Genomic DNA, 26731 nt, shown 5'->3' with positions numbered 1-26731 from the left:
CCCTACCACTTCTGGATGGGCCGGGAGGACACTATGCTGAGTGAAATAAGCCCGACGCAGAAAGACAAATACTGCATGATCTGACTTACACGCGGAGTTTTAAAAAGTCAACCTCACAGAAGCAAAGGGTAGAGTGGTGCTGCTGGGGGCTCGGGTTGGGGGGAGCGGAAGGTGCTGTTCAGAGGGGACAAACTTCCAGCCACAAGACAAACGGGTTCTGGGGACGACTGCACAGCACGGCCACTACAGTCAGTACTACTGAACCATGTTCTCGAAAGCTGCTAAGGGAGCAGATCTAAGTATTCTCACCACACGCTCATCCAGGTAAGGATGGGAGGCGATGGCCGTGCTTATCAGCTTGACTGTGATCATTTCATTATATGTGTATCAAACCCTCAAGTTGTACTCCTCAAACAGATACAATAAAAAGTAACATCAATTCTAAAAATACCATGAGCTGAAGAAAATACAAAATTACTCTTTACAAAATGTCTGTTTAAGCAACAAATGACGCAGCGGGACTCCCCGAGGAGCCGAAGCTGTGCAGCTCACTGGCACAGGCCTCTAATGAAGGGGCTGCTGCGCTGGCTCGTGCAGCGACGATCTCATGTGGTCAATTTCCTTAACAGTAAAGAAACTGAGTTCCCAACAGGACAGTGATTTTGCACACGAGTGATGGCGGACATGGGGAGAGGGCTGGTCTCCTGACTTGAAGCCAGCATCCAACGGGGGTGCTTTTTGGACATCCAGGGGAATGAAAGCTTAAAAATTATATATATGTGAGATCATATTACCTACTTGAACATGATTCATACATCTTTATTAATACATCCAGGGAAGAATCATAGGGTTAACTCACAAGCACACGCACACTTCTAAGTAGTTTATTAAATAAAAAAAATTAAAAAAAAAAGCACAAGTCGGGAATTCTTCCCTTTCTCCCTCCTGAGATATTGATTCTACCTGGATGAAAAACGACCCCAGGACCTCTGTTTCTCTGTCTGCAAAATGCCATTCCTGGTTTGGGCAATTGTTTCAGTTCACAGAGTCCAGGATTCTAATGATCAATCACACTTCTGGTTTCATTTGGGCAAGTGTAGAGTTGCAAATCACCCAATTGTCAACAATTCCACGATGAGTGAGCTGTACGGGTGTTGCAGAGGAATTTTAATCAAATGATTCACGAGGAGGTGTCTTTTATTTCTTCCTGAGGTGGGGGAAAATGCAGATTTTTAAAAAGGCATTGTCATGTGAAATATAGCATAAGTCAAGTATTTCAAACCTTGATTCCCATTAATAAAAATTTTGGAGCCAGGTCACTGGAATCAATACCTTCATGTGATTCTGCATTTTGTTTGTTTTTCAAGTATTTTCAGGAATAAAAACTTCAGCATCCTGCTTGCTGGAGAATGCAATTGTCTCTGGAGGGAAGGGCATGGGCTTGCAGACGCTTGGAGTCCAGATCTCCTCCTACCTCTATCGGCTCCTAGATAGAGAGATAAGCCTGACTGCACTACCAAGAATCATTATTACATCTTTTAAAAGGACAGCAACAACAAACACACCGTCATCTTTAAACTGAACTGGGGGCTCCTGGGTGGCTGGGTCAGTGATGCATCCATCTCTTGACTTCAGCACAGGTCCTGATCGCAGGGTCGATGAGACCAACCCCTGCATCAGGCTCAGCACTCAGCATGGTGTCTGCTTGGAGTTCTCTCTTTCCCTCTAACCCTCCCCCACCATGCTCACGTTCTCTCTCTCAAATAAATTAATAAATCTTTAAACGGAATTGAAGTTAGAAGCACTTAGCTAATTAGCCGTGAGAATACCAGCAGAGGGAACAGTGTAAACATTCCGTGAGCTGGGGAATCGCAACACCCATTGGGCTGGGTTTCAGAATCAGTGCTTCCGTAAGGTGACGGATCCAGGAAAGCCCATACGTATCTACATATATATAAACTAGCCACCATTAATTCAATACCATAGCACTGAATAAACAGTTCAAATAATGTCAAGTTTCAAATAATGTCAGGTTACAAAACAGTCTTGATACAAACTTGGCCATGGGATTGCCTCTGCTGGGCCATGATCAGTGAGGTTGGTACACTTATGTTTATTTTTTTCTTTAATTGTAATTGTAATTGGCCCCCAATGGGACATCAGGTTCAGGGGTACAAGACAGTGATTCAACTTCTCTAGACGTGTCGCTATGCTCACAAGCATAGCTGCCACATGTCACCAGACCACACTAGGACAGTACCACGGACTCTCTTCCTTCTGCTGTGCTTTTTAATCCCATGTCTTCTTCATTCCGTAACTGAAAGCCTGTAGCTCCCACTTTTGCTTTTAAGTATAAGGTAGACATCAACCCCCTGGGAGGTTTTATAAATAGAGAGTAATTTTCAAATTTAAGTAAGAACTGGAAGGTGTATTGTGCTCAGCAGAGTGCGTGGGGCTGGGCTGTGGGGGCGGGGGGCTGCAGAAAAAGTGTCGTTTGCCCCATGAGCAAACGTCTGGTCTTGTGAGGGGAATGGGTCCTAGAAGCTACAATGCTGGGACTCAGAGGCCATGTGCATGTCAAGGAGGAAGATGAGGAAGGGCAGAGGGAAGAAGGTCACAACATTAAGCAGCAAAATCTCTATGTATTTGCCTCATGGTCTCAGAAAGGAATCACATGGTTTTGAGGCTTAGTCTAAATGAATGACACCGGGAGATTTTTCCAGAGGTTCCTACCTTGGTGAGGGCCCTAGGGAAGGTGCTATGACTTCCTGGGTTCTTAGCAGACCCTCTCTTGGGCACTGGTGGGAGACTGTAGCCCTCAGCGTCTCCAGCATGACCCTGTGGGGTGCGGGGAGCATCTCCAAGCCCAGAGTGTTTTGCAAAATAGGTCAGAGAAGGTGCCCTTGGGTGGAGATGGCCTTGACCAAAGAAGGGGACCCCCACCTTGGGCCAAACTAAGACACACGGATGAAGGTGAAGGGCCCAGACACGGCTCCATGCTGAAGCGCATGCAGACCTGCCAGTTACGTCTGGACACAGTGAGCATCTGTCATCAGGAGGAATGACGAGGAGGGCAGGGCTGCCCCAGCACAGGGGTGTGAGTCTCAGAAGTGAGCAGGCCTGAGATGATCTCACACCCAAAGCCTGAGAAGCCCCTGGGTGGATTTTCATCACAAAATCTCTGCCTTACTCATGGCCAAACAGCAACCCCTCTGCGGCCAGGGCCACCTTTGAACCATGCGGGCAGGAAAGCTCAGCCTCCTGGGCAGAGGAAGGAGGAGGGGAGCCCCTATACCCGACAGCAGCCGGAAGGGCTGCTGGTGGGCCAGGAGATGACACTGTCAGTCCTATGTCCCCGTTGCCAGCCTCTCCATGGAAACTGGAGGAGAGGGGGAAAGACACAGATGGCGCCCCCGCTAACTGGAGGGTTTGCGAGCACTGCAAAGGTTCGTGGAGGCAGTGATAGTGAGGAGGAGGGCAGAACTAGTGGGATGCAGGGTCAGCAGGAAATCCCCTTTCAGGAGGGTGTCCGGGGGCGGGGGCACAAACACCAGCCCCGTGCTCAGCACTGCCAGTGAGAGACACGGTGGTTCTCTGCATCTAGACCTAAAGAAGGAGGCCTCCCAGGGGGTGCTGCCTCCATGCCTCGGACACGCCTGGCTGCCTCCTGGGGCTGTGTCTTAGGGACGGGCCACCACCCCCAGCACTGGCAGCCACTGTGTCACCATGTTGCCAAATCTCGCTGGACCATGGGGTGGCGACCAGCTTCTCCTCCTTCCCCATGGAAAAGGACAGGGCACACTGCACATGTCCCGTGTAAGCTGGGCAGAGTCAGGGTAAGCTGGGGAAGTGACAAAGTCCAGCATCCATCACATCCTAAAAACGTGCTTTCTGCTTGGGGAGGAATGCAGCATCCCACGAAACTCGAACCACCACCGAGTCAGCATGATTCGGTTTTCCCGTTGGACAACACGGCCAAGTTCCGAGGACAGAGAGCATCTTACCCCTTGTGGGTGGATGTGACAGACACGTCCCAAAGGGCCAGTGTGTGTGACCTTGTCCCCAAAGCAAATTAATATTCCAACACCTTGAAGGACAGGACCATCATGTTAACACAGTAGTGTCCACACTTGGGCTGGCGATGGGGAAGCGATACGATGGGCCCTGTGAGCTACGTCCCCGGCTGCAGACTGGGCGGGCGCCCAGCAGCTCCAGGAAGCTGCTAATAGCACTAAGAAAAAAGGGGAAGGCGAGCCTCATCTTTTTTGCTTTCAATTACAAGATTATCCCCTGCAAAGAACCTTTATTGCAAAAACCTCATTTCTCTACAGTGGTTCCCAAATTTCTCAGAACAAGTGTGAGAAAACTAAGTTGCGATCACTAGTCTCCCCCTCACCCCCCCATGTGCGTGTGCGCGTGCATACTGACTTGTCCAAACAGCAAGTACCGGGCTGTCCCCAAGCGACAGATTATGTTCTTTTTTTTTTTTTTAATTTATTTATTTATCTGACAGAGAGATGGTGAGAGGGGGAACACAAGCAGGGGGACTGGGAGAGGGAGAAGCAGTCTTCTCGCCACCGAGCAGGGAGCCTGACATGGGGGTCTATCCCAGGACCCCGGAATCGTGACCCGAGCTGAAGGCAGGTGCCTAACAACTGAGCCACCCAGGCGCTCTACAGATTACGTTCGCAGACGTCACTTCATTAAATCCTACAGGCAAGATTACCATCCCCATAGCAGGAACAGTGACGCTTGAAACCACAGAACTTGCCCAAAATGGCCCAGCTTGGAGGAGTGGGGAGCAGGAGAGAGGACAGAGCCCACACTCTAAGCCTGAGCTCCTGTACTCCACACATGGGGCAGATCCATCTTTCCCAGGTGGCAGAGGGTGTCCTGGGCAGCCCCGCGGAGAAAAACAATGATGTGTGTTTAAAATTACTTTCTCTGTTAAGTGCCAGGGAACCTCAGACATAGTCTTGATGTTATAATCAAATCACTTCTTAATATTAATTTGTGCTGATGCTTGCAAAGAAATCCCTAGGAAACAAATTATGCCGTACATTTGAGCGTTTCATCTCTTGTGCATCAGAATCCTCCCAGAGTTTAATTTGGCTCATGGTGTAAACAATTCCTCATTTTCATCCAGAATATGAAGCATGTTGCCATGTTTTCAGGAAGGAGAAAAATCATCTTAATTTATGTAAAGAGAATTCCTAAAGATATGTATAATGGAGTCCATGAGGCGTAAACACCAAATGTGTAAATATCACAGAATTATCTCAGCACATATTGTCTCAGAAATGGAAACAAATCCGTCGGCTGCAAACAGTCACTCAGGAGAACCTTGAGTTTTGTGATTTTCTATTAATGTGCAGGGGTGGGGTGCTGGGAGGCAGAATTCTGAGAACATCCCTTAAGATCCCCAGCCCTCGGCTTTCTCCATCCAACGCTAACCTCGGTGCAGCTGGGAAGAGAGAGTGCAGATGGAATTAGGGTTCCCGATCAGCTGACCTTAACCCAGGAGAGCATCCTAGATTATGGAGTGGGCCCTGTGTGCCCCTCACGGGCACTAGTGAGAGAGATATGGCAGCGGGGAGCAGGAAGGGGACTCCCCTACGTGCTGGCCTGACGCTGGAGGACGGGGATCAGGAGCCACAGAGAGGGGGTACCTAGACCGGAGGGTCACCCAGCTGACAGTCTGCGTGAGAATGCGGACCCCAGAGAACGCAGACCCCACCAACTGACCTTGGAAATGATTCATCCCCGAGCCTCCCGTAAGAAGCAGGGCCCTGCCAGCAGCCCCAAATTCATCCTGTGAGCCTCTGAGCAGTGAGCCAGCAAGATGCAGACAGAAGCTGGGCTGGGCTCTGACCTCCGGAACCAGCCGGAAGCCACTGGTATCACTGCGAGCTGCTGCCTGTGTGCAAAGTCGTCACAGCAGCAACGGGAACCTGAGACGGCTGAGTGGGAGAGTGGCCATGAGCACACGCCTGTGCAAAGGAGCAAGATGCCTTCTCCACCCTCCTTTCTCTGAAGGCTACAGAAAAACCATAGAAGTGACATCAAAATGGAAACCGCCTACTGAGTTCAGAGGACTTGCAATGGACTCCCGGGGCGCCTCTTTCCTTAGAACTGTCCCGGGCTTTGTGCCCACGGAGAGCTTCACTGGCACAGAGGGACCGCGCACAGGCGGAAGGTGAGAAGCGTTTTGCTATCTCTTACTCCCCAAATCATAAGCACTTAACATGCGTTTGCATAGGCTGAGTGTGCCAAATATAAAATTCAGAGTATCAATTGATCACGAGTGCTCCTTCTAAAGCAATAATTAACACATGGCAGAGTTCCCCACCGCGGCATATTTTTACGTCTATGCCAAACATGAATTCTCAACATACACACTACATTTAATTTTCTCATTCAATTTCTTTTTTTTCTTTCTGATGGGGGAAGAAGAAACTCCTCTGTCAGGCCTTTCGTTAAATTAAAATAAAATAATAGAACACAACATTTCTGTACCTTGTGCTCCTTCACAGAAGAAGCACAAAACAAAACAAATGTGTCGTTGTTAAATAAGCTTATGGTTCCTACACATATTAGCCATGGAGGACGGTATTGAAATTTGAGTCACAGATTCAGTAATGACGAAGTCACACTTTCGCTGTCCACTTAAGAGTCCATAAGAGACTTTTAAAAAATATCTCAAGCAGATACAAAGCATTTTGCTGGGACCTGAGGTCTGCTGAGGAGCTGTGACAGAAACACAGGGATGAGGCAGAAAATTGTCCGTGCCCAGGGTTGCAGAGACAAGCACATAGTTACGCTCGTGTCCTGCACGAAGAGCTCCTAATCCAAACGCTGGAATAAAACCATTTTCCTGGAATATATTGGTTCACATTTTTCCTGCAAATTAAGATTCCTTCCATTTGAGAAAAGAATCCAAGAGGGCCAAGAATTTCATAAATAAAAACAGAAGAAATGCCTCCCTGCTCACTGAAGAGGAGAGGGCGTAAGGAAACCCGCCCACACTTGAGGGTGATGTTTTGAAATCCCATTTCATGTACACAGAGCAGAAAGAACGATGGGGAAGGAAGATAGTCTATTCCAGGCAGGCTGCTACCCTGGAGATGGTGTGCGACAGACTCTGAACAAGAACATGGGCCAAGTACAAAAATGTAAAGAATAAAGATATTTTAAGGATAGTGTGTCTTTCAAGGGCTCTTCACCTTTTTGGTGACATGGATCCCTTGGGCCGGCTAGTGAGCTCATTCTCAGAATACTCCTTGCAATGACCTAAAATAAAATACAGAGGAGTAACAACACAATTTTCAAAATGGGCAAAAGATCTGAACAGACACGACCAAAGATAGGCACTGAAGGAACAAGCATGGAAAGGATGCTCAACAGGGGCAGTCATTAGGGATATGCAAATGATATGCAAATTACAGCTGCTGTGAGACCCCACTACTCACCCATACCAAAGGCAGAAACTAAAAAAGAGAAAAACAAAAACAAAAACAAACAAAAACAAATCAAAAAAAAAAAAAAAGGAAAAACTGACAATATCAAATGCTGGTGCAAAGTAATGGGAACATTCACGCCTCTGCTGGTGGGAAAGCAAAGGGTACACCAGCTACAGAAAACAGTTTGGAAGTTTCCTACCAAATTAAACACGCATGACATTCAATCCAGCAAACCCATCCTACTGACTTATCCAAATGAACTGAAAACCTAGGTTCACACAGAAACTTACATGCACATTTCTAGACATTTTTATTCATATGTGCCCCAAACTGGAACCCACCCACATGACCTCCAGCTGGGGGGAAGATGAAAGGTGCGGCGGTCCTTCCGTACAACAGAACAGTACTCAGTAAAATAAATGGGATGAACTATCGATACTCATCATGGCAAGAATGGTTCTGAGATCCATACGCCGTGGGAAGGAAGCCAGACTCAACAGGCTTCGTACTGTGTGAGTCCAAGAACATGACATTCTTGACAAGGAAAATTAGAGGGATGGAGAACAGACCAGTGGTCACCACGGGTTAGGGCTGGGCTTGGGTACAAGGGATATAAGATGGCAAAGGAAGTTAATTATTTGGAAAGGAAGGGGTAAATTTTTTCACCATCTAAATTTACAGTCCTGCTGAATTTTATTCACAAACTCTCAAGAGACCCCAGGTTAAGAATTCCAGAGCCCAGACCAACAAATGGGACAGGGAATCGAGACCTGAGGCCAAAACGGCTGGTGTTCCCTGTACCTTCAGGGGTTCCCCACTTCAGGCCACAGCTCTCACCCTATCTGACCATGCCCGGCAGAAAGCCTTAGGGCAGGCTTGTCCCAGGAAACATTTAGAAAAGGTCACGCTACATTAGCAGGTTCTTGGGGGACAGTGACCACATGACCTTTGCGTCCCTAGCACCTGGCCTAGAGACTTGATAAATCCCCATATTTGTTAGAGAAATAAAATACCTATCTTCACGGACTTCTAAAAACACATCAATTTTACTTACTCGCCATACAACCCATACTTCCAAGAAATTTGCTTTAAAAACTTTATTGCATTAATACTAAGGATTTATATAATAATTTGAATGTATAAAGGGATTTATGGCTTTATTATTATACAGCATACATTGTGGAAGAAATTAACCTGAAAATTTATAGTTGACAGAACCTAATTACACCAGCCACCGTGGATGCAAAGGACCTCCTGATTTCATTCTATAACGAGTATTAAACTCCATCCCCCAAATAGAATGGCTTAGTGTTGTAACCTGAAATGTATACCAATCCAAGGTTTAATTTTGCTTTCAAGATTAAGCAGTACATGTGTAATTTAAAACTGATTTGAAACAGCAAACAATGTCATCAGGCTTACAATTAATGAGGTTTTGACAACTGCAAACAAATTGAATGCATAAATCTACTCACAACAATCGCTGTATTTAATAAACATGCCGCTTTGCAAGGCTATCCAGCTCATTTTCGTTTCCCAGGGTGAAAGCTGATTTGTGCTGACCTTGACCTCTCACCCAGCGCTCAATGTTTTGTTCGGCTACGAAAGTCGGGCTGAAAACAGGACGATATGGAACTAAATGCTACAATTGTTCTCTGGTGTGACATGATGAGTGCGGCCCTTATCTACCCAACACTGTGCTTTCCGAAATGTTATTTCGAAGGGAGACGCGCATTCCCAGCACACACCTCCAAGTCTGTATCCAGGACAGGATGTTTACTATTTTTCCCTTCTCATCAGGCAGTCAGTGCAGATGGACTCGGGATCAGAGAAGCATGCTAATCTAACCCAGCGCAGCAAACCTGTCACACGCCCAGAAGAAATGGTTCTCAGTGCACTGCGAAAGACCATTAAAAACATGAAAAAAGGAAAAGGATCGGCACAGGGAAAACCTCCGCCAGAAGGACGGATGGAATCGACTGGAAGCCATGATAATGTGTGCATTTCCAAACAGCTCAAGCGCTGCTCCATCTGCACGAAGTTCTTGACTATTTCCTTCCTGCTCACAAAGTCCAAGCTCTAAGGAAGCACCCAGCGTCCCATCCATAGTAACAGACGTCATTTACCGAAAGAGGAGCAGGCCGGGAAGCCGGCGCTGGCAAGACACCCAGACCCACAAAACAAGAGCCATCATGCGGTTTCTTCATTCGGTGAAGGGAAGTTTAAACTTTGTACAGATGCTTTTGTAACAGGTTGAAAATAAGTGAAAACTGGCAAATGTCCCAAATAAATCTTCACTGAAGTTCTGTTTTACCCATAAATCTGAAGGTTACCACTAATGCAATAATATGAATCTTGAGGAAAAAAAGCAATTCAGGATTACCGTATGTAGGAAATCAATATTCTCTCTAATAGTTTCTGTGGAGTGCATCAATTTTCTTAGCTAAAAAATGATGGTGCTTTCTGTGTTTTATGGCTAAATACAATCTAAAATATGGAGAAAGCCACCTAAAGGGAAAAAAGCCATAATGCTTCGAATAATAATGGTAATACAATAATAATACATAGTACATAGCTTCTCAGCCTTTCGGCCAAGATCAAGTGTAATAATACAAAGTACATTAAAATGCACCAGGTACATAGGAATTATCATTCTCCTTTAATAATAAAATTAAGTCAGGAAAGTGATTCACTTTATGCCCCACCACAGAATCAGAATCATCTGTGTTCTGATACAAATGACTAAAACACCTCACTCAAAAATGTTACTTGTATTTTCTTTAACTATATACGTTATGCCGAGACATGACCATTTCAGAATCGTGGTCTGGAAGGACAGAAGGAGGCGCACACATGTTGCCCGGACTCCCAGGCAGCATCCCCTCCAAGTTGTTTCTCCTCGGGGAGACCCAGCATCCAGCTCTGGCCACATGCCCCGCTTGGCAAGCAGACGACCCCAGGCTGGAGTCCCAGCCCTGCTGCCTTAGAGTTATGTGGCCTCAAACAACTCATTTCACTCATCCAAGTCTCAGTTTACGAACTTTAAAATGGACTGATACCTCACACTCATGCAACCCTTAGACTGAAGACAACTCAGTCCCACTGAGTGAACCCACAATCTCCTCCTGCACCCTCTCATAGGGGGACATCTCACCACCATGAGTATGATTCTAGCAGTTAAAGGTTCGTGTACTTTAGTAACACAGCCCCTGAAAATAGAAGCCAGCACTTCATTTCTATCAACCACTAACCCCTGTAGGTTCTAAGGCTGGAGAAAAAAGGAGTCGAATTAGTCTCATGTGTGAGAACCTACCAGAGGGGAGGCCAGTCCACTCCACCTGCGTGTTACTAGGCAAAAAGCAACAAAAACTCTGAACGCACCTGACCCACGGAGGCGCCTGAATGGCAACCATTATCAGACACTCTCTCTCATGTCTTTATTACATTTTGAGAGCAGCTGCCCCACTGGTCTCCCTGCCTGCTTCTAGTTCCCCATCTGCTGGTTCTCTGTGCTCCCATGGCCATCAGGACCGTTCCAGACTTGCAGAACCTGTCACCAGCTTGGATCGGAGCGTCTAGTTCCAGCCTGGTTTGCCACACCCACCCCATCTAGGCTCCTGCCCCGCTGGCACCTGGGGGTCCCTCTCTGTTTTCCAGGAAGCAGCTCGAGGAAATGGAAAAAATGGAAAATGGAAAAAATATTTCTGTTGTAATGTGAAAGCCTCTTACAGAAGGGAAAAAAAAAAAAAAACCGTGCAAGGTGACGCTTCCAAATGTGACTTCCCAGGTATAACAACACCTGCATCTTTACCCATGCAAATGCTCCGAGGTCTTACTTCTTAAATTGGCTCTTTAAAGAGCCTTGCAGGTAAGATAAAATAAATAGAAGCTCTTCGAAAATTGTAATAGCCTGTACTTCCTTCCAGACAAGAATCAATTACAGTGGAGAAGGGAAAAAACAAAAACAAAAAACCCCTCAGTGTGTGTGTGTATGTGTGTGTTTCACACAGCATGCGAGATCTCAAGCAGTTATCTAGAAACCTGAAACACTTCCTCACTGTGAGCAGAAGAGGAAGCTTAAGTGTTGGCTACTCTGCCTTGAGAAAACCCAATATATAGAGTCTTGATCTTCAAAAATAAAAGGGTTAAGAAGTGATTATTTGCTCTCTAAAAGGATTAGCTGCTTTACAAAAGGATTATCTGCAGACTTCTAAAAGGTATTAAGCTTAGCCAGTGTCTATAAGCCACAAATCAAATCAATGTAACTTTTCAGGAATATATTAATGTCGTACTACTGGGTACGGTATTGAGATGAAAAATAACACTTGAGCTCAGTACAGAGCAGGCAGAGTGAACGTCTGCTGTTTGGGGGCTGCCCTCACTGTCTACACTCTCTTCCTACTTCCTGGTGTCCCTTACACCTGCAGGGGCAGGATCCCACCTGCCGGCCCCACCCTCCACATACCTGGAGCCAAACTGTGGCAGGGACGTGCTAGGGGGTCCGACCATCAGTCCCACCCAAGGCTTCGGCTCTTTAGGGGGAGTCACAGATCCAAGGATGTTCCAGAAGCACTCACGGAAGCCACAGCCCCGAGAGTCTGCCGCCGGCCATGCCCAGCAGCGTCTGTGCCACAGACCACAGGCCACATCCTTACCAAAAGCTTCCGGTGGCCGCGCCTTAATTGTGGTCCAGAGCCTCCCGGGCTCCTGTCCCTTTCCTGAGCCGCGTTCTCCAGACTTCCGGTTGATGCTGAACTACCCAGGCACCTTCTGTCCAGTTCCTGCTCTCATGAAGTTAACCGGAGTCAGATTCGGTGCTGTCCAGCTAAAAGCCACAACTCCCAGACCCTTAGAGAGGGCCCCTCGCCACCACGTGCTCTCTGGGAAGGGCTGCTCATTCTTCCCCGCGTGAACACGACCTACCTGCGTGACCAGGAGAACACTGCAGGAAAGACACCAGGACTCCTGACATGAGGTCCTAAAAGATGTCCTGGCTTCTGCCTGGCTTCCCCTGGGATCGCTCTCTCTGGCTGGGTCACGAGGAGGCTCAGACAGTTCTATGGGTGGATCCACAGGGGGTGGGGGCAGAAACGGGGCCCCCTGCCCACAGCCAACCTCAGCTTGCCGGTCACGGAAGTGGGCCCTCAGGTGTGAAGGCTTTGTCGGGTGGGATGGGGCAAGACGGCCAGCTCCATTCTAGAGGCTGGAAAACCTCATTAGCCTCGTTCAGAGGAACAGCCTCCTCCACACCTGGGAATGTGCATTTCCCAGCATCCCAGGGACCCCTCTGAAGGCCTCTGCGGAACACAGAGACGGTGCTGTCGGGTGGGGTTTTCTGGCTGTTGATTCTTCACAACAGCTCCTCTGTAGCAAGCTCGGCTATGGTTGCAACAATGACCCATAACTTCTTGATTTAAAAGGTATATATTAACCAAGAGTTTTTTAGGAACGATGAAAGCACCAGGTTAAGTGGGTTCGTGCCTTGTCTTCCATGGTCTGTTACCCAGTGGGACCCTATGAACACTCGCCCAGGCTGTCCTGGTTAACCCCGCAGTTCTCGTGGCTCGGGTTATTAAGCACACCGCGAGTACAGCGAGGGGAGGTGGGCAGAGGGAAACATAAGGACTGCGGGCCGATGGCGAAATCCGGCTGACCTGTCCCCCGGCTATGTGACCTTGTGTCGTAAAACTATGTGGCCCACCATCCCTTGGCCTTTCTGACAAGAGAAGCCCTGTCTGTGCCCTTAGAACTCATCCCCATTTAAGGCACCAACTCTTTCTCAATAAAAACCCTCCACAGTTCGTTCTCACATCTTCCTGCAATTTTTTCCGACACCCGGGTTCCCAGAGACCTTTCTGCCTGGTGCCTGGCACTTAATGTGATTTTCATGCATCTCGATGCAGTGTTTAAACCTCCTCCCAAAATGCGCTGAAGCCCTCCCGCGGAGAAGTCATCCCCCTGCGGCCAGACAAGGCAGTGTTCACACAGAGTTCCAGGGACCTGCTCTGCAACCTCAAGGCACTTGGCGTCCACCCACCAGAAATCAAGCAGCGGGGAAGGAGCGCCTGGAAGTAGGCAGAACTGCCGGAGGGTCAATCCCAACCCCCCCAGATCCGTCCAGCTCCTGCCAGAGATCAGGGGAGACGAACCACGTGAGACCGTGGACTCCAGAGAAACACACTGAGGGGAGGGGCCTGGGGGGATGCGTGAGCCCCGCGATGGGTATTAAGGACGGCACGGATCGCTTGGAGCACTGGGTATTATACGCAAACCATCAAAAATGGATAAAATAAAGAAAATGGATCAATAAAAAAAATTTTAAAAAGGAGATACCCAGGAGTAAAATGCATGTGGCTTGGACACCACCTTGAAGAAAGACTGTGGGGTCCTGGGAGAACTTTTCTCAAACAGAAACTCTCTACAGAGCCCTTCAAAAGGATTCAAAATGATTTTCAATCAGAAGCAAAAGGGCAAATCATCCCATTGTGCTGTTCCTCACAGACCTGCAGCACTGGCCCTGGGCACTAGGGGTGGGGGACGCTGATTCCCCGTCCCCTGGACTCGTCACACGACGAGGCAACTGGGTTATCTCCTTGAGACTGGGCAACAGCAGGGAGAAAACACTGGCTATTTCTCGGACTAGCTTTCCTATTACTCATTCCGAAAGAATGGCATGCCGGCGGCTCTGATGGGTGAGGGACCGGCTCTCAAGGCCTCGGGCCCGGGCTGGAGTGCAGTGGGGGGAGAGCTGCCAGTGGCCCACGGTGGCCGCAGCCACTGGCAGAGCCACGGCCGGAGACACGGGAGCCAGCGTCTAGGGTCTCTGCAGCAACCCCATCAATTCTAGTGTCCCATCTGCAGGAGTGGGAGCCCGGCAGGCTCTGGGGTTCTGGAAGAAGACGCCCTAGACGTGAGGCTGTGAAGGGGGAAAACCAGACAGAGGAGGAGGAATGGGAAGGAGGGAGGGGAGCCAGGGAGAGGCCAGGCCCCGACCACGGCCCCAGTCACCCCGTCTCCGTGATGCTGCCGCCCCCTACCACCTTGTCCTCAGTCTTCCTTGTACGCTAAGGTCAGGAGCAGAGCCACAGGAGCGCGCCCTGACCACAAGACCGACGATGGCTGGCTTTAAGAGAAAGGCTGGTCAGAGTGCCCCGCACTCAGGTTTCATCTGTGCTGCTGGATCTGAGGGCGGCCACTAGGTCGTGAACGCCTCCGTGGCAAGAGGACCCCCAGTGAGCACACACTGGTCAGGGTCTGCACAGCAGGGGACAGGGAGGGGGTCCCAGCACCAAAGCCATTCTTGGTGCCCCCCCCATGACCCAAGGGCCTCAGGGCCGCCCACGATGAGTGCCCCCGGCCCACTCACCACACACCATCTCCATGACCAGCCTTCCAGGGGAATCCCAGGGGCAGATGCTTGGACAGACACGAATGCCAGGCCCCAGGGAAAGGAGGCCAAGCGGGACTTGGGGATTTTGTTCCCCACACCCAGCAGGTCTCCCACTGGTATCTGCTGAGCGACGGAATGCGTGCATGGGCGTCGTGTCAGGGACCACGCTGGCCGCCCCTGAGGATAGGAGCCGGCCTGGAGCAACCATTGCAGAAATCCCGCCTCAGCTCTCTGCTTCTTTGGCTCAGGCCTCGTCTGCCCCAAGCTGTCCTCCTTCTAAACGCCACCTTTTGGGGGCGCTGGGAGGCTCAGTCAGTTTAGCATCTGCCTTTGGCTCAGGTCATGATCCTGGGGTCCTAGGATGGAGCTCTGGCTCCCTGCTCACGGCGGGGGGGTGTCTGCTTCTCCCCCTTCCCCCACCCCCACGACTTGCACATGCACGTGCTCTCTCTCTCTCTCAAATAAATAAATAAATAAAATATTTAAATTAAAATGAAAGCAACGCTTTGAACCGGCCCTGGTGAAGTCACTAACACCACATGGTATGTAATCCGTCGCCAGCTCTCTGCTGGGACAGAAGGGGCCAGAGCAGAAGCTTATGGGAGAGCAGAGAGCATCAGGAGACTGGCCAGGACGGAGCCTCTTTCGATTGAGACCCTCAGCTGGTCCCTTCCCGATGGCTCCACTTGGGTCCCAAGAGCGGTCGGCACCATCCAGCATGTTGGTCGGTCCTGCGAGGCCTCCATGCCTCCCTCCTGCCCACCGCCATGGTGGAAAGTCCTGACCTCATTCCTGGGCCCCTATGAAAGCCCCACTGTTCTCCCTGGTGTTGGGATTCCCAGGAGGTGCTTTGGAAGACACACAACTCCCCAACCTCACTGCACACACACACTGGGACCTCCCCCGTGACTCTGATGCGCGACCAGCAGAGGAGAGCACCAGAGAGCCTGTCGCAGCCCCACTCTCCCCTACCAGCCCATCCCCATCCATCCTGTGTGACAGCCCCTCCCTCCTCAGAGCTCTTCATGGCTTCCCCCAGCCCCAAGATGGGGTCTGGGCCCTCCTCAGGTAGAGACCTTTCCCAGGCAGGCTGGGTGTCCTCCCATCACTGTGCTCCCTGAGCGAAGCTGGGGTCCACCTCCCTGCAGCCCCCAGTGCCCCCCACACCTTTCCTCTACCTTGGGGACCACTGGGTTCCTCCATGGATTTAGTCCCCACCCTGCCCCGCCCCTCTGGGTCTGCATTTCCTCTTTTCCAGAGCAATCCTAATGCTCCTCTGGCCTTGCGTGATGCTGCGCATGCAGCACGTTCACGTACGAATAGGACGTCCAGAGGAAGTGCTAATACAGCAGCTACTAGTATCGTCACATCTGCTGCTTTATTTACGGCCATGACCGCTCCCCACCCCTCTCACTGAGTCCCGGACCTGGAGAAGGGGGTGCTGCCAGCTCCACTCTGGGCTTTGTGTCTCCAGACTTGGTGGTTCTCAGGTCTGAATTTTTAAAACGATGTTAGGTCCCAGCAAAGGGGTCAGGGATGCTCATGCTGTCTGCCCAGTGCCACAACTGCACAGACAGAAGAGGGTGGGGGCGGGGGAGCCCGGCTGCAGGCCATGCGGCATTCACACCGTCTGCTCCCGAGACCTGCACCCCAGCCTCGGCCCCAGCTGGATCTCAGGCTGCGCCACCTGCCCAGATGCCAAGCCACGAAGGAAAGCATCACCTTCTCAAAATGTTTATAGATCCCTGCTGCGCACGAAACAACAGACTCCATTACAAAGGAGAATCACCAGAATCGACGTCATCGATTCCCGCGACCACTGGCCGTCCGTTCAGGACGTGCCTTTCCATGCAACAAATAATAAATCACTGGCTAAACCAAAGCATGCCAAACAGGAGACACACATGCAACGGCCTCCTAAGATACCCCTTGGAAGCACTTTGCCAGGCAGAAACCACAGAGACGGATGCACAGCAGTGAGCCAGGAACACCTCACCTTTGGGTCCTGCTCCAGGTTAGACGCCCTTCCACCCAGACAGACAGCTAAGATGGGCTTTCATCTCCTGGAAGCAGACGCGGGGCCTCCATGTCCTGAGATCCCCCATCCCCCGCGCCCACCACACACAGACAGTGTGTCAGACACAGGAGGGAGGATGAAGGGTCGGTCCACCAAGGCAATGAGAACAGGAAAAGAGGCGTGTCTGGGTCGGGACCGTGGTACCTGCACCAGAGAATGTGACCCTGGGCAGGTCTCAGGCTCCTCGTCACAGCTGGTGACACATTCAGACTCTACACAGGGATGTCCAATTGTCCACCAAACCTCAGAGATGCCACGTAAGGTGAAAAGGGAGAACCGGCTTTGGGTTTTGAGGAACGGAAAGGCTGGTACAGAAGAGATGTTTTCGGTTACTTACGAGCAAGGATATTAGACAATGACTAGAAATGAGTTTGGACCTGCAGAGGCCAACGTGGCCCACCCATGGAGCTCACTCTCAGTCCACTTCCTGGCCCTTCCGATGACAACCGCCATAATTAAATGACTTCTTCCATGTTACCATGTTGGGAATACCATCCAGTACCCATGAATGTACACAGTAACCAAAGTTTTAATAAGAAGAACTACAACGGTTAACACAGTGAAGCCCGGACATCATCCCTGCCAGTGTGAAGAGCCCCCAGTAGAGTCAAGTGCCTGTATTCGAGAAGTGTATCTTGCTCCCCTAAGGCACCTCAAACTCAGCCCAAAATCTGAGGCCATCATCTCTTAAATCTGGGTCTGGTCCAGATGTATGCCATCTTCCTTAGCTGGAAACCAGTGGGCTTTGGTCAGGCAAGACTTTCTTGACACCATAAAAACCAAACCAAACCAAACCAGAAAGCCTGTGTACACACATGCATTTTCCTATGGAACGAATCTGCAGTCTTCCTCGGAGTCTCAACGGCGACCACGATGTCCAACAGGTTAGAATTACTAATGCATCAAGCAGACCCACCTTCCTCAATGGCCTAAGAGGGTTTGGAAAGTCAAAGACTTTCCCAGTCCTCTTCTCTCATCCCCTCCATTCCCCAGCTCCAGATTTGCCCCCAGACACCTGCTGCTCCCCATACAGTATATGCCACTCCTCACTTCTGGACAAGTGCCTAGGAGCCCCTCTGTCTTGAATGTTCTAGCCCTGTTGGCAGCCAAGAAAATATCCTTGGAAACCAAGCCTGTTCTACCTGGTGAACCCCCTCTGGATCCCCTCCGCATGCCCACCTCTGCAACCAGCATTGCATTTAACACACCATAAAAGTGACGAGTTCTTGCAAGCCTCCCGTGTCCGTGGGAACAACCATAGGGTAGGCATTGTGACTTGGTTTTGCAACTTCGCTACTAAACACAGAGCACGTACACTGTAGGTACTCATCACGCGTTTAACCTCTCTAACTGTCCCTTCTAAGTGACCTTACAGGCTCTTGTAAATACTACACACATTTGGTGAAAACCAAGAAATATCCTTTGAAAGAATACTGTTGGCTCGCACAGAGCGGGCCTCGCTTGGCACGAAGCAGTACAAAATCATTAAATGTCTGGCTCTTGCATTCTTATGTGACATTGGGCCAACATCAGGCCTTTGCTCAACGGAATCTAAATGGGCAGACGGATAACATCTCCCATGGAAGGCTGAACTTTAGCTGATGTTCGCAACATTAGCAAAAAGTAATTTATTGAATTACCGATGGGCTTTGTAACTGCTGCTACCAGCTTAGGGGGACGGACCGCTGAGTCAGCCTCACTCCAAAATTGAGGACGGGGTTGGGTTCCTGTTTCAAAGGATTTTTACGTCGAGTACTTAAACATTCAGCTGTTTATGAAACCAAAGCTATTCCCAGAGCCAGAAAAACCACATCCTGAAAAAAAAAAAAAAAGCACTAATTATAAGGAATACTTTTACTAGTAACAACGCAGGGTTGAGGATGACTTGAATTAATTTGGCAGCAAAGGCCAGTTTCTGTTTGATTCGCAAACGTCATGGGGCAGCCAAATCGCATGGGGCGGGGCGGGGCGGGGGGGGGGGGGGGGAATCGACCTGTTAAGAAGCTGGAAAACTCTGATCTCTTTGGAAGAGCATTTGCATGGTTTCTAGTCATTAAAGCAGGTGCCCTAAGGCAACATTTTGTTAGCCCAGATAGAGTTCCTATAAATCCCTGAATGTAATTAAGAGACTCAAATTTTCTGGCTTTGTCCGTTCATACCAATTTTGTCCTGTTACTATAGGCAAGCTTCGGCTTCAGAGACTCCGTGTTTGGCTCTGATTATTAGCTCTGTATGCTGATGCCATCAAGCATGGCACCCTTTCGCCCTCTGAAACTGCCCTGGCCTGTAACTCTTGACCACACGAGTCTAGGATCGCCAGCTCCCACTCTGGGTTGACCGGGATTTTGGAGGTAGCCGCGGATGACAAGTATCAAAAGAAGAAACCTCGGTATCTGAGAGCCTCTCTGTGCCTCTCCTGCTGAATCTGTCTTTATCTCTTTCTCTGTGTCTCTCTGTGTGTCTCTCTTTGTCTCTGTTGCTGTCTCTCTCTCCTCTCTTACTTTCTCTTCTGAGAAACTGTACAACAGTGGAGAAGTGCGCTATAGACGGGAAAGCTCTGGGAAGAAATACGGACATCTGTAGGAATGGTTCTGCTAAATACTGAGCTCTTAGCTTAATTCACTAGCACCTGTTTCTGGAATCTAGAAAATGAGCAGAGTATTCTGTAGGAAGGATCTACTTCATCTCCAGGAGAAAACATGGGATCGCCAAAGACCCATCCCATCTTACCTCAAAAAGAGCCCTGCCTTTCACTGCCTTCTCCTCCTCTGTCTCCTTCAACCCTTCACCCCGAGCCCCGAAACGGGAAGTGAGTGAGCACCAGACCTCTAACATGAGCCCACCCCGAAGTCACAGTCTCTCCCATGGCGGGACTTCCACCTATGCCATATTTTACACAACAGAGTAAAAGCTTCATCCCATGACAAGAATCCAGACAAGCAGACGCGGAGAGGGGAGGTGAGGTGGGGGTTGGCCTCAGGGCCATGACATCAAATCAGGCAAGTGGGTGTCCACCTTTGAGGCTGGCCTTTTGAACTGGAGAAGAAAGGAAGACCAGAGTGCCCGCAGTTTAATGAGGAACCTGCCCGAACAGGAGCTCCCACTTCCCTGGGCTCTGCGCCAGGGGCTGCGCCCCCACCTTCCTCGGGCACTCGAGTGTGTTGGCAAAGGAGTCTGGGCCAAGTCTGCCGAAAGCCAGGGAACAGGCCCACGGAAGTCCTACTACAGGGAAACAGCCTGAAAAATCCAAAGTCTTTTTGGAGTGAGGAAGAAAATAAAAAGGCTTCGTACAAAGGTCACTTTGAATAATACATTGTAATCAAGCGGCCATGTGATCAGACATTCTAAAATCTTGAGTGAGGAGAAAAATGGAACTCATTTGCTCCCCGGTACAAAAATCTGTGACTAATGTTCAGCTGGAAATGTCCAACTAGATCTACGGACATTAATAACCAAAAATTATGTCTGCGTTTATAGAATGGGGATTAAGTGACTTGCCCCGAGGACAAAGCAAACGTGGCAAAGGAGGAACACGAGCCCAGATTCTGCCAGTCCCCTGACTGCAGGCCGGCCGTCCCCGGACTCTAGATACGGCAGCCGGCCACGGGCTGACCGGCGAGCTGTAGGCTGGTTCCCTACACGTGACCTCAAACCAGCAACACGAAAACCCTGTCTGGGGAGTGTCGCTGTACCCATTAGAGAGGTTAGAAATCTCACTGAGAAAGGGCCAGTCACTCGTCCAAAGCCTCCCTTCCACAAGTCTCAGTTGGACCCCAGCCCCCCCCCCGATGCTCTGCGCTCCAAGCCTGGGATTGGGAACCTGGTACTGAAAAGCAAAATCCCATTGGCTACATTTGTTGCCGGTGCTCAGACAAAATAAAATCCTCAAGGGGACAGCCCTCTGCAAGCATCCTCCAGTGCCCTCGGTACGGCTCCCGGTCTGTCTCTTCCATCCGCCACCGTCCACACGTCACATCCAAGTGCTGGATGCCAGGGAGTCCCAGGCATCACATAGGGCCCCCCCCCACCCCCGTGGAGAGGACCACGAAGCCTCCGGAGCACGTCTGAATGCTGAGCTCCCACTCCAGCATGAGCCACCTGCTGGATCGAATTTAGTGGTGTCAGAACCCCAGCCTGGGGTCTAGCCGCAAGTTTTCCTATCAAGTCTTCATTCTCCACCCAAGAATCATTGCCATCAAAATGCCTGCCCAAAGAAACACATCAGGCTTTTAGCATATAATCAAGGATCCCCCCCCCGCCCCCCACACACTTTTCCTCACCTCCTGATGGAGTTCATATCTGTTTCCGGGCAAAAGAAGACTTTTTTTCATCCTTTTGATTATCTCATACAATATACACTCATGGGCCATATGAATCAGAAAGTCTTGATTTGTATTGGAAAGATCTTTTAAAATAGACATCCTTTTAAAAATATTTATTTGGTTCCCATTTCATGGGGAAAAATAGAAAAGCTGTTTGCCTGAAACACAGTGTTAACTTTTTTCTATTTCATAAGCGTCATCAGCCCTTTTGAAGTATTTGTGGAGTTGAAAGAAAGGCATAATGCCCACATTTCTGGCTTTGAGCCGGGTGCTGTTCAAGTTCAAAGAGCCCGTGAACCACATCAAAACTCCCCGAGCAAAACACCTGGATGGGGCGGACCTTGACAAATGACATTTGGGGAACAGCAACCAGACCAAGAGGAGAAAAGGAAGCTGGCTTGGTAATCCCCAAACTAGGGTCTCCCAGCCTCCATCTGGCAGAAACCCCCAACACCGTGCACCTGCGTCTGCTCGAGCATTAGCAACATTCAGCGAAACCCCTATTAGCTCAGAGGAAGCTGGTCCAAAACCTCCACCTGCTAGTATTTCATCCAGCACTCTGCTCTGGGGAAAAATACAGGTGACAAACGAATGTGAAGCTCCCCTTCCAGAATAAAGTTTGGGTAGCTATAGGGTCAGTATTCGAAACGTAAGCATGCCCAATGTTCCCACGAGCCACATGTTCCTTTCGGTAGCTCCAGGACCAGAGTGGAGAGAGCTGTGGCTGAAGGGATGAGCTGGGCTCGGGAGGAGGCCCCAGCCACGGACTGAGTCCCACGGCGTCAGCACATACGCGTGCAGCAGCCATGACGAGGGTGAGGTTGGTCAGTGCGCGGGAGCCACGAGGGGCTCGGAGGTGGCTCCGGGCCGCACTTCCCACCACCAGGTGTTCCACAGCCTGGGAATGTGTCGGGGGTGGTCCTCAGCTCCTGCAGCTGAACGCTCCCATCTAGAAGTCGTTCTTCTGAGCCTGGGTCTACACCTGGACGCTAGCCCACCCTGCTTCTGGGCTCTGGTTTAGCTCCCTTTTGTGTTGTCTTTTCCACAGACTGGTTTCATTCAGTCCACGAGCACAGGGTAATAATGTGCATAAAAAATTGCATTTCAGCCCCATAACCACGCTAACACCGAAGAGTCGATGGTGCGCATTAAAGGACGGACTTGGTCTTGAAGCGCAAGTAAGTGGTGGCATTATGAGATTAAAACACTTCATCACACGAAATTTACATAATTTACATAATTATTCAAATTATCATGTAAAAAATAAAGTTAGCTAGCACGTCACACCTTATTGATTTGACCTAGCGCTTTGGACGACAAGCAAAACCTATCTATTAATATGAGTTCTGACTTGGTTAATTTATTCGTTCAAATTGGTTCCTAATGCATGCAGGGCACAACTTTAGGGTTTTAGCCTGACATGATTTCCCGAGGGCCAGTCATCTGCCTTATACTTTATACGGATCACCTGTCACTCTCAGAATAGCCACGTGCAGTACAGATTCTCACTCCCATTCTACAGAGAACACTGCGGCAGCAAATTCGGAGAGCTTAGGGAAAGTGACACCAGAGCCATGATTAATGTCAACCTATACCTCAACTTCAAATCCAAACTCTCAAAGACACACCTTCTACCCTAAAAGCATTGACCAGCTGGTGGAAGAGAGAAACTATTTGAAGAAGTCAGGCGGACACAAAATTGAGCCTGATACGTGCTCTAGGATGGGTAGAGTTAAGTTTCTACAGAACTCAAGGGAAGAAAGATTTTCTTAGGTCGAGGGGTCTGGAAGGCTTTGAGGAGCCTGAGGCATTTGAAGTGGGCTGTGAGGTGTGAATAGGAGTTTCTAAGATGGAAGAAAAGGGGAAGGAGATTCAGAGCAGCCTATGTCTGAGGATCTGGAAAGCAGGGGGTGGAGGGGGAGTGCCTTCGGGGAGCAGTGAGCTATTGGTTCACTAGGACAGAGCCCGCCAAAAGAACTGGAGATGCTCTTGAAACAGACAGTTTTTTCCTTAGCGATAATCAAATATTAAGAAGGCCCGTCTTTATCCTAATGGACACATCTGTTCCTATTTTGATTGCAGAAGCTCTGCAAGTGTAACTCTAGTAGAGGAATGGGGGGAGGCTTCCATGGCGTTCCCTCCCTGCTTCCAAACCTGCCTCCAACAGGTCATTTGGAGTCTGCCTGGTCCAGCTCAGTCATTTCGGCACGTGCTCAGTATCACCAGAAGAGCTGGCCACAAAGTCCTAGATGGATCTCTCTCATCTCTCCATGACCCAGTCCGATCCACACCAGCAGAAGTGTGCATCGGCCTACCAAACACGCAGACATCCAGTAAAATTCATCCACTTCAGAGATGAACTCTTAGAATGTTCCACTTGGCCGTTTGTTCATCTGCCCAATGACCGTTACGAAGAGCCTACTGGTGGGTGCTCGGCTGGGTACTGAGGGTACAATATTGTCCTCGGGGAAACTCCAATCCAGCCCGTCTTTCCAAAGCACTGGGGAGGCTGGTGTGGTCAGATGGATAAGGTGGGGAAACGGTGGGAAAGTGTTGGGCTGGTGGGGGTCGGGGTTTGACTTTGGGAACTGTTGAGTTGGGGCAGGGGATATTCCAGAAGAAGTGTCAAGGGGGCAGCTGGGTCTGGGAATTACCGAGGAGTGGTTTGGACTGGAAACTCACCTCTGACCTGCAAGGAGGGAGTTTTGATAAAAGGGGTCACCTTGGACCAGGATGACAGCCGTGGAGACAGAGCCAGGATGATCAGTGGGGCGTAGTGTGAAGGAACCATAGGTTTTGACCAATTGAAACTCACTCTGGCTTCATTACTAACCACCCAGCAACTGCTGTGGGTTCCTAGGCATCTGCCTTCCCTGTGCCCCTCACGCACCTTCGGCCCCCACGCCCCCTCCCACGGCTGCTACAGCCCCTCTCAGGGGTTGATGATTTGCACACACGTGTGAGAAGTGGCCTCTGTGCACAGCATGGGAACGAGGCTACACCGCCCCATGCTCACTCTGGACCTCCCAGGGGTCCCAGAAGTGTCGCGGTGACAGTCATTCCCTCATCCACATCTCCCAACTGATTTGGTGCAGGGGGTCAATGTGATGGGTTTTGGTATGTTTTCAAATCAAAATCATCGATTCACGCAGTGACCTGGCCTCCTCCAGGCACCACTGCAGCCCCCAGCTCATGTCAGCATACATGAGTCGAGGTCTTTTTGTTTTTGTTTTTTCCCTCGTAGGGGTTACTGATGCACAGGTATCAGTATCAAAAGACCTCTGTCCCTGAGGTCACGGTCAGAGGCAGAGCCATGTCTGGGAAGAGCCGGGTGCCCTCTTACTGACAGCGTGGTCCCATCTCTCGGGCCTGTTCCTATGTCAGCAGCAGCCTTTTCCTCCCTGAAGGCCCAGAGCCTGGGCTCAGAAAGCACACACCCCAGCGCTATTTGCACACAAAGCTCTGTCCCATATCAGGTTGGATGACCATGGCCGTCAGGAGCCAGCCTTAGCCATCGCACGCCCCCCACCACGTCATGCCCATGGCATCCCCTCCTTTGGCTTAGTGCATGGGTTTGGGAGACGCCCCGTACACATCTCCCTCTGTTCACCGTTTAAACGGGAAGGAGTCTTTACTTCACAGACACAGAATTTCACCCATCCTGGGGACACAAAGACAGACCTCCAGGCACTCCATGTCAAGGGGCACCTGGGGTCAAGAGCTGACGGAACACAGACCCGCTGATTTCTGAAACACGCCACCACCCTTGGCGGGACACCATTCACCTCGATCTAAACACAAGCACAGAGCCTCGTTCTTTGCTTGAGTTTTCCGCATTGAAACTCAGGTGGAGAGTGGTCCTGACTCCAGACAAATCAGTACAATCCTGCAATCGGACGAGAACCTTTCTAGAAAGGTTTGCCCGCCAAGAAGGAATTTAGGTCAGGTCCAGGAGGGTCTGGCAGGGTTTGGCTCTGCCTCTCTACCGGATGGGTTTCCCAGCCTTCCCCATTTGGTCCCCAGGAGCCCGCAGGCGTGGCACCGGGCTGACCTCTGGTCCAGGAGCTCTGACAGGTCAACCACACCACTGACACTGCAGATCTTGGCTCTCCTGTCTGGGCCAGGCGGCGCGCTCGCCACCGGGGGCTCCTCCCGGCAACATGTCTGAGACCCCCCCCCCCCCCCGGACTCCACACTCCCCTCCCAGCCCGGGCAAGGGCGCGGGACCCTCGGGGCAGCATCGGAACTGCGGCCCCCGCCCCTCCCAGACTTGGCGCAACTCCGAGTCACTTTCTCAGAAGGCTCCTATCTCCACTTCTGCATCGTGTCGCCCTCCAGCACACCCTGCGGGACCCCCTCTCGCTCTCAGCCCGCTTCCACCTACGTCCCTGTCACCAACCCCTAGCCCGTCGCCACCCGCAGACACGCTCTCTGTGTGCCGTTTCCCGAGGGGGACGCGGGAGCTGCCGAGCCGGCGGCCAAGTCCGGCGGCGGGTCCCGGGCGCCGAGGCCAGGGTCGCGCGGTCCCCAGCCTCTGGCACCCGGCGCGCCGCGGGGCCGCCAGGGACCCGGCTCTTGGAGCCCGCACCCGGCGCGGCCCCTCCCTCCCGCCGCGGCGGCCGAGGCGGCGTCCCTGGCCTGTTCCGGCCGCCCGGGGCGCACGGCCACCCGAGGGGCGCACGGCCCCCGCCCGAACCACACGCGCGCTCACCTCGGGGGGGCCGGTCCGGTCGCGCCGATCGCGCCGCCGCGGCGGCTCCGCATCTCCCGGGCGCCCGCCTGCCGCCCTCCGGGGCGCCCCTCGGTCCCCGCCGGCGCGAAGGACGGTGGTGGGGACGCGCGGAGGCCGCGGGGTCCGGGCGCCGCTGGCGCCGCCTCCTGCCGCCCGCAGCCGAGCAGGAAATTTGTCCGGCCGGGTCCCGCCGCCGCCTCCGCTCCCGCTCGGGCTCCGGCTCCCGCTCCGCGGCGGGGGCGGGGGCCGGCGCAGCGAGGAGCGGGGGCGACGCCTGGTGTCCGGCGCGGGGAGCGCACCCCGGCGCCGGCCCCACTGGGAAGCCCCCCGCCGCCCTGCACGTCCGTTTTCCCAGGCCGGTGCCCCTTCTGGGGAGGCCCTGGCCGGGCCCCCACTGTCCCGACGCGGGCGCCAGCCGAGGGGGGCAGGTGCGACACGCACTCTTACAGGCGGGAAAGGCCCTTCCTACTCCCGCCTTGGCCCTGGGCACCAGGAAGTGGCCTGGCTGGGGACGAGCCTTGGCTCCTGCAGTCGGTTCAGGGGAGCGTGGGGCGCCCTGCACCACTTCTGGCTCCAAGATGTACAGAGAGCCGTGAACCCTCCTGAGCCGGTGCCCTCCTCCGTAAAGAGGGGATGGAGGTGACCCCGCGGGTGTTGAAGTGCTCAGTTGCCCTGAAGGCGGCAAAGGCTAAACGCATCTACACATGGGAGGAAGAGCGACTCCTAGGAAGGGTCTGAACCTGCTGCTCT

At 51.3% G+C, this 26731-nt stretch overlaps 1 protein-coding gene across 2 annotated transcripts in view; it reads right to left on the bottom strand.

The window, feature by feature from the left end:
* The window catches only part of LOC111144775 (protein tyrosine phosphatase, receptor type E), a 152087-nt gene extending 126069 nt beyond the window's left edge, over nt 1-26018 (bottom strand). For both annotated transcript variants that reach the window (XM_022499223.1, XM_022499224.1), the window contains exon 1: nt 25961-26018. The gene's annotated coding sequence lies outside the window, so the exon portion shown is untranslated. The remainder of the gene's footprint in view (nt 1-25960) is intronic.
* Nucleotides 26019-26731: the final 713 nt, after the last annotated feature.

This window comes from Enhydra lutris, unplaced genomic scaffold (genome assembly GCF_002288905.1).
Source record: "Enhydra lutris kenyoni isolate GAN:26980312 unplaced genomic scaffold, ASM228890v2 scaffoldscaffold12, whole genome shotgun sequence".
Taxonomy (NCBI): domain Eukaryota; kingdom Metazoa; phylum Chordata; class Mammalia; order Carnivora; family Mustelidae; genus Enhydra; species Enhydra lutris.
This window is presented reverse-complemented; position numbering and strand designations above follow the sequence as displayed.